Raw genomic sequence first — 9,167 nt, 5'->3', positions numbered from 1 at the left:
TTTTATTGGATCAAGATACTTTGTTAGGGTCATGACATCAATCAATACCTCAGAACAGCTCTGAGAAGAAGCCACGTTTGCTCTCATTTTCCAGATGAGGAAACTGGAACTTAGAAAGATTATGGAAAATACTGCTGGTCACGCAAGTTGTAAGAAAGAGAAATGGGATTTGGACTCAATTCAATCTGACCACTCTTAAACTCTTTTATTTTTGGTTTATCGTATGGTAAGTGAGCGAGACAAAAGGGGTGACAGAAATCCAGAGAAAGAGGATGAGGTTGGAAAGGAAAAGGGGGACAGACAGAGGCACACACAGTAGGACCAGCTACCACCAAGAGAAAGAGTCACAAACAGAAAATGAGACAAAAGGTAACAAAGCTCCATGTATGTGTGTGCACATGCAAACACACAACAACAGACACAGAAACACAGAATGACGGAGGGAGGGAGGGAGAGAGAGAGAGAGAGAGAGAGAGAGAGAGAGAGAGAGGATTTTTGTTGAATAATATTCTTCCCTGTAGCCTACAAGGAGACTGTCATAGAAGATGATCAAGTCATGTTGCATTTTTACATCAGGTAAAAACGATGAAATTAAAGACTTGGTCTTGGTACCAGACACTATCCCTTCCCTGAACTTGTCTTTCTCAGAGACTCTGCCAGTCAATAGACTCTGCACAGATTTTGCCCAAGTGAACTTGCAGAGTGGGTCTGAATGGTGGAGTGAGGTGCTCTTTGTCTTGAGTATTTGATGTTTACATATGTCCTCTATGCCCATCAAATAGAGTGACATATCATTAATTTAAATTCTAGTACTATATAATCTGTGACAGTTTGGACACAGCTGAGCTGATATTTAATTTCTCTTAGAAAGTCCTCTCCTCACAGGAAGGGCAAACTGACAATCAAACAAGATCGATTTGAGGGTAATATCGTGAGAGAAGCAAGAGAGCAAGATGCCAAGGACTTGAAGACCATGTCAACTTAAAATTATGAGGAAGCGATAACCAAGCTGACTTGTTTATTTGGGATCAAAGAATTGCAATTAGGGGTACACAGATTTGGGTAGCCACCCAAGTAGTAGGCAGCAAAAGTCAGGGGTTTTTAAAAAGAAAAGAATCAAAAGGAATGGTTGCATAAGTTGTTTACAAAGAGTTTTGATTGGTGTTGGCAGCTAGTCTTGGCTAAACATAAGTAGCTTCTAAGGCTATCAATAAGCACAAGTCCATTACTGTAGCAAGTCGCAGGTGTTCATCGCAGAGTCCTTAGAATGTCTGTGGTTTGGCCCAGCTCAGAAGTTCACAGTCTCACCTGGCAAGGATGTGTGTAAGGTCCATCTCCTTAATGGTCTCCTGGATTTATTTAAAAACCTTTGACTCAAGTGACTCCATTTTGTTTCACCTTTTGTATTTCCCTCTTTTAGGCAAAATCTTTCTCTGAAAGCATTGCTGATCAACCATAGATTTGCTTAGTCCTGTGACACTGGGATGGACCTGTCCCAGAAAGTCACATCCCACGTCAGGGGAATTTTTAATCTCTGATGGTTACTTTAGGGAGTTGGTGTCATTAGAGTTAGGACACATCTGAGCAACAAGGAGGCAGTCAGGAAATGGTTCTTAGGCAGTTTCCTTGTTGGGGAACTTTATTAAGCCACCTGGAGGTTCAGGTAAATATGCCCTGTTGGTTATTTCAACCCACTGAGTGACCATGATTTTGGTGGTTGTAGAGGTTCTGGAGCAGATCTAAGTAAGGACACTCTCAAGCAGATCTAAGTAGCATAAGAAGTTTAAACATAAATACATGTAGCAAAATTCCAATAACAATCATTAATATTTGAAGTCCTGATCTTAACCACAGGTCCATGCATGAAGGAAGGCAACTAGAAGCAATGACGGGAAACCAGAGGGCGCCATTAAAAGACATTGGACTGGAGATATTTTGTGCTGTTTTTCTAATTTTCTTCAGTTCTAATTCAACGTCATCAGAAGTATTGATACAGGTACAACAAGAGGTGTTAGCTGTGGCCCAAACATCGTCTTGTCCCTCAAGGAGACAATTGAGCGCTATTAGATTATCTAATATAACCCTTGCTAGGGAATCCAAGAATCACTGTCATTGAGCCGAGTCTTGAGCAGTTGAGTTTGCTAATACAGCTAGGGTTAGGGATAAATTCTTTGGCAATAGGTCATTAAAGATTGCACCAATCCAAGGAATAAATCCTTCGGGAATGTAAATCAACGGAGAGTAGACGGGATGTGAAGAGAAGGTTGTCAAGTCTTGTTTAGACCTATGAGATGGTGGTTGGGTTTTTTCTTTAACAAAAACTTGAAATGCAATGCTATGGTAGCCTAAAAGACATTGTCTTGCCATACGCCCACTGTTGAAGTATTCATAAAGTCATGGACCCCCTTCGTAATCACACACAAAATTATAACTGGAAGGGGCATGTAGTAGGTGGCTAAGAATATATTAAGGTATGGAGTTAGGAATACATTCCAGGCAAGGATCAATGTGGTTGTTACAGTTCACTAAGGGGCCAGCTGATGACTATCCGGACCTGGCATGACAAAAAGCTTGTGGTTGAGATTACATCTCTTACAATTTTGGGTCAGCCATTCATCTAATGCTGAGGGCAAAAGACAGAGTGGGAGGGTCTAGGCAGTTGAAATGTTAGAGGAATAAAGCTTTTGAGAAAGATTTTGTGGGTGCACCAACCAAAACAAGATGGAGAGACCCAATCGTATCATCTTACTCTGTAAATAGTTTTAAGGGATAGGTACTTAAACTCTACTGTAGCATTGGGGACTAGGGTGAAATTGGTAATGATGTATCTACAGGGTCTTTAGATCTGGATGATCATTGTCTTTGGAGACACATCCAGCATTTGGAGAGACTTTTCCTAGTTGCTGTAGTTTAAGAATAGTTCACTAGAACATTATTTTTCCATTTGCCAAAAGAAGTGCCCTCAGAGGAGGTAAAGACTCCAGCTAGGCTTAAACAGGTTTTAACAAAGCACTGCCTAGTCACCATTTTGGACATAATAAAGGAAGTCACTAGGGATGCTTCAAATTAAGTAAACTCTCCTTAGCAAGGCAATGAGCATAAGAATAGCAATTAACATGGACATTAGGCATATCAATCTTGGTAATTAGGAAATTGCCAAGAATGTTGAATTATTAGGTATCTAAGAAGCTCATTAAATTTACCAGTGCAATAGAGCAGATCTATTATGAAGAGGATGAATAATAAGGTTAGAATAGGGTGCATGTACGTACCAGACCTGGTCCCGAAACTTGGGAAAGCTGTTAACATCAGATGTCATCTGCTTGATTTCCTGGTTAGTTTTAATTTTAATTTTCCAGTTGGCTCAGAGGTCGAGTTGAGCATTGGAGTCTTCTTTAAATGAGAACATAAATCCAAGAATCAACACCTTAAAGTTTATATTTAGTCTTTTCTATCAAGGCTGCAAAGAATCTTTTAGAAGATGTCATTTCCAGTAGCCAAAATCACCTGGTTATAGATTGTGATGTTTGTTGCCTTCATCTCCTGGAGCACACTGTGGAACGATTGTTCTACCAGGATACGGTTTTTATCTGTGGCTCTGATTATTCCCTTGCAACACTGAAGCATGTCTCCTTTAATTAGTTGAATATCAGAAAACAGGGATGTCCAAACACATGGGTCAGCTGGTAATTATTTCAAATGGTGAGAGTGTGTATTTCCCAAACGGAGCAGCCGTCAGGTTCAAAAGGACCAGAGGAAGTACTTTAATTTTCAAGTCTCCAGAAGTTTTGCCTATTGAGTTTTAATAATGTCATTTGTTCTTCCTACCAGTCTAGAGGACTGAGGGTGATAAGTGCAATGAAAATGTTGTAGAATAAGACAAACTTCACAGACTTATTTTATAACATGGCCAGTAAAATGTGTTCCTCAGTCATTATGTAGTTCTGAGTGTATGCCCCAGGTGGGTATAATCTTTTCTAGTGCTATTTTCACAACTGCCAAAGAAGTGGTTTGTCTGCAAAGGAATGCTTCAACCCAATGAGAAAACATGCAAACCATAATGAGCAAATTTACAAACTGGGGAAGGAGGCAGCTGGATAAAATCCATTTGCCAAATGTCCTTTAGGCAAGTCAGAATGTTCAGGGACTGTATGGGTGGTCTTTCCTGGATTGTACCTAGGACATACAAGTCAATTGTACCTCTTTGGTGGCCCTAGAGATATATTCCACCAGTATTTTTTCATGAATCTTATGTTTATCAGCTGCCCAGTGGGTCATTTGATGAGTCATTTCTGTCAGGGGTCTTTTCATGGACTCTGATAGGATGGGTTCCTTGTTTGGGCTGTATCATAATTTGATCAGTAGATTGAAACTGCAACTATTGTCAGCCCAATAAAGTTTTTCCTTATAAGGTGCCTTAGACTGAGCATCCTTAATAATGGGTTTTAAGTTTTCCTTTGAGAGGTAATTAATATTGCCTACGAAAGCCTCAGTTTTGACAGATTTTAAGGCAGCAGTACTTGCTCTTTATCAGCCAAATTGTTGCCTTTAGCTTCTTCTAATTCTGGGCGTCTAGGCACTTTGATAAAGGCCAAGGCAGATGGAAGTTGGATTGAGTCCAGTAATTTATTAACAAAGAATCCATTCTTAATTTGAGATGTTCCAGAGGTTAGAGATCCTCTCTGTTTCCAGAGCATATTAAAATCATGCATGACCCCAGGACATAACAACTGTCTGTGTAAATGTGTGCAGTTTCACCTTTTGCAAAGTACGAGCTCTAGTCCAGGTGCAGAGTTCAGCCTGTTGAGCTGACGTGGCTTTCGTCAGTAGAGCTGCTTTAACTACTTCTAAAGAAGTTGTAATTGCATATCTAGCGCAATATTTCCCTTCATCTTAAATGGGAACCATCAGTGAACCATGAGAGCTCAGCATTCATAATAGTTTTTTCTAAGTCAGCTTTAGGTGTCAGTAGCTGGTCAGTCAAACAGCCATGAGGTGTCTCCTGCGAAGGCAGAGGAAGGACAGTGGCAGAGTTAAGATTATTACAGAGAGAGTGTAACATGGGGAGAAGGTAGTAACAGGCTTTCTTAAGAGTGAGTTGGCTTGCAGAAAGATGTTGAGTGTGATAGGAACTTAATAAAGCTTCTACTGCCAGAGGAATAGAAATGGTGAAGGGAGAGCCCACGACTATCTCTTCCGTTGGTTTGGGAAGAGCTTCTGTGGCTGAAATGGTTCTGGTGCAAGAAGGAAGTCCTTTGGCTATTGGGTGTAATTGTGAGCTGTAAAAGCCAAGGTGGAAATACCCACTTCTCAGGAAAAGCAATGTGCTTATTACAAATTCATGTTAGCTGATAAAGCAGCTCACCCAAAGAACTCGATAGGGCTTCAATTTAAAGGAAAGAATACATTTTGTTAGTCCAGTAAGATAATTTTATTAATTATATACATAATACACAATTACCTTGCCCTCATTAAAAATACATAGAAAGATAAGGTCACGTTTACACTTTCCTCTCTCCTCGCTCTTATCAATTTGGTATTTATCTTTCCAGACCATTTTCTACATATTTAAGTACACACATATACCTATAGAAAACACATACTTCCTCTGTTTTGTTTTATGTTGTTCTGTTTTATATACTCTGCTACCTGCTTTTCCATTCGACCACATGTCTAGGGGAGCTAGTCATGTGAGTTCATTTTGACTCTACTTCATTGTTTTAAACTGCTGCAGAGTATTTAATGAAAGCCTGTTTCATAATTTTAGAAGCCATTTTTCCATATGTATATTATTTCTAATTATTTGCTTTTATACATCGTTATGCCTTAAACATCCCTGGACACACCTCCTAGTACATGTGCACAAGATTTGTTTTAGGATAGATGATGAGATGTGTTATTTCTGGGTCATCGAGCTTTTAGAGTGTTGCCAGGGTCTGCTCAAATTGCCCTTCAAAGTGGCTAGTTTACCTCCTAACAAGACTGTGTGAGAGTTCTCATTTCCCCACGCCCTTGATGGTACGTTCTTGCAAGTCCCAAAGCTCTATTTCTTCACTAAAATTCTTCTAGTCACAATTTTTTTTACTACTTTGTACTGAATGCCGCCCAATGAGGTTTAATGAGTCTTTTAATGAACTCTGGTGAATCCAGTGGAGCATCCATTTAATTCACAAGTACTCCTTTCTTTTGGCCTTTAAATATGTTTTATAAGCAGTATTGATTTGAACTCAGAGGGAGACATTATTTAACACATGCTTCTGATGAGAGAAGAGAAAATAATTCGTTCAAAATTCTAGGCATGGGCTGACAGGTCAAGGGCTTATGTAAGAAAAGATGTTTACAAGAAGGGCAAGTGTTTGCATTTCTGTCAATATTTTCACATGTTCTGCATTACCATGCTTTGTGGCGACAAACTCTTCTTCCCTGGTTTCTGAAGTTTCCAGTGTCAGTGTTTGCCCCTGAGCACACGGACTTTCTACAATCAGAGGAATGGTTCAAACAACTTCATTAAGCTGGTATTCACTGGGGGTGTGGGGCTTTGCATTTTAATTTAATTACAAGAAGGGCAAGTGTTTGCATTTCTGTCAATATTTTCACATGTTCTGCATTTTCACATGTTCTGCATTTTCACATGTTCTGCATGTCGCTTTGTGGCGACAAACTCTTCTTCCCTGGTTTCTGAAGTTTCCAGTGTCAGTGTTTGCCCCTGAGCACACGGACTTTCTACAATCAGAGGAATGGTTCAAACAACTTCATTAAGCTGGTATTCACTGGGGGTGTGGGGCTTTGCATTTTAATTTAATTTTTATAACTCTCCCGTTCATTCTTATGTTATTGTAATTTCTTTACAGAATAGAAAACTGAGGTTCAGAAGTTAAATAACTCACCTAACGTGAGACCAAGAGGGAAACCCAGGCCTGCTGGGCTCTAAGTCTTTGCGATCTGCTTCGATGCAGAGGAAGTTAAACAGAAATTCAGACAATAGTGATATGGGACAACAGAGATGGTAGACAGACTGTACCAGTGACAAATACAGGAAGCATAAGAGAGTTAATCATGACACAAATTCATGTTATGTAGATAGTTTTGCAGTTTACAAAAAGTTACATGTGTAGTATAACATAGTTGTCAAGAGCATATACTCAGGAGCCAGATGGCCTGGCTTCAAGTCCAAGCTCTGCTATTTAACCAGCTACGTGACTTTGGGAAAATTACTTAACTTCTTTGTGCTCGGTTTTCTCATCTGTAAAGTAGGGATTAAAAATAGTACTTATTTCATTGGGTTGTTGTAATGACTAAATGAGATAGGGTTTGTAAAGCAGTTAGAATAGTGCTAAGCATGCAGTAATCACCATAAAAGTTTGTCATTATTTTCTTTACTATTATATTTGTTTTTCATTGTTGTTATTCCCATTTTAGGTGAGGGAAAGGAAACTAGGGAGGTTAAGCAACTAACTCAAGATCATGGAGTCAGTCAGTGATAGACCTGGACCAGAACCTGGGTCTCTGCCATCCTGCCCAGGGGTTTCCACTCCTGGTGCTGTTTCCCACCTTAACTAAATACAAGCAGAGGGGTCATTGCAGGCCTTGGAATGTCTGGGCAAGAAAAGGCGGGGCTGGGCACAATTCATGCTTGTTCATCAGAATCAAAGAAGGAGCTGTAGATAAAGAATTTCAGGAACTTCGGTGTAGCGTACGAAACATTCCACAACAATTCAGTCCAATTTTGTTTCATGAACTTTTACTAGCATGTGAATCTATCTTTCCCGTCTACTTCTCTTCCCTTCCAACCCAGCCCCAGTCATCACCATCACCATCACCATCACCTGCCTTTGGACATCTACAGGTGCCTTCTATCTGGCATCCCCCTTTACATCCATTTTCCCCTCTAAAACCAAAGACATTTCTAAATATAAATCTGATCATGTCAATTCTGTTATTATAACCTTTCAATGGCTCCCCATGGCTCTAAGAACTTGAGCTACACCCCTGCTTTGACCTATAAAATGGGGCACATTGAGCCTTCCTTCTACTTCGGCTCAAGCCCTTTGCTCCTGTCAGATTGCACTTCTTTCAGGTCCTCAAAACTGAGCTCTGGTGTTGGATACACAATCCCCTTTGCTCTGAACTTTCTTAGTCTGGCCAAGTCCTACTCGTCCTTTAAGCTTCTACTTAGAACTCAGCTCTCTAGGAAGGCTTTTTTGCATTTTTCGCTCTACTTTTCCTTACAGCACCCTGTACATCCTCCTCGAAAGCATTTGTCATGCAGTATTATTGTGATTGCTGTGTCCTTGACTGTAAGTCCCACTGGAACCTGGGCTTCCTGAGAGCTACTGCCATGTCTCTTTGGTTCAGTGTGACACCTGGCACCTAGCACAGGAACTGAAATGAGAGTTATTTACACATCGAAGGCAAATCCAGATGCTAATTGAAACTGAGGGAGTGGAGGCTATTGCTAAAGAGGAATTTGTAAGTGGAGTGAGAAAATAGGATTATCAAGGGCAGACACTCAGCAACATTCCCAGAGATGGTGACGGGGATTGCTTAGAGCGCCAAGAAGAGGAGACAGTGGCATCACTATGGGAAGAGAGAGAATTAAGAAAGAGGAGCAGAGATGAGGGAGAGGAGGAGATTACTGCAGGAGAGAGGGGACTACTGATGGAGTTAGCTTCCGGAGTAGGTGGGGGTGGAATAGGGTGACCAACTATCTTGGTTTGCCCGGAACTGTCCTGGTTTTATAATGGAAACTCTTGTGTCCCCGGAAGACCCTGAGTCCAGGCTAACCCAGGTTGGTCACCATGGGTGGAATCAGGATTACCAGAGGAGCCAGCGGTTTTGGACAAGAGCTACCTCTCCCTTGAGTTATAGGGAAGGCAGAGAGGCAGAGAAGGACAGAGTCAAATAAATGAAGTGTATGGAACCAGGTCAAAGCTCTGCTTTGAGCTGTGTGATCTTCTTGAAACCAGGGCAAAGCTCTGCTTTGGGCTGTGTGATCTTCTTGAAATTTCTTAACCTCTCAGATTCAGTGCCTGTAATTTGCAATAATTAAACAAGAACGAGTCATGCGAAAGCCTCTATCCCAACCGTAGGCTCACAACTACAGTTAATGTTTTTAGTTTCCTTTCTTTCCTCACCTTTGCCGCTGCTCTCGTCTCCCATTCTCCCAT

This window comes from Pteropus alecto, unplaced genomic scaffold (assembly GCF_000325575.1).
Source record: "Pteropus alecto unplaced genomic scaffold, ASM32557v1 scaffold39, whole genome shotgun sequence".
In the NCBI taxonomy this organism is placed as follows: Eukaryota; Metazoa; Chordata; class Mammalia; order Chiroptera; family Pteropodidae; genus Pteropus; species Pteropus alecto.
The sequence above is the reverse complement of the archived record's forward strand: the minus strand, read 5'-3'. Positions refer to the sequence as shown.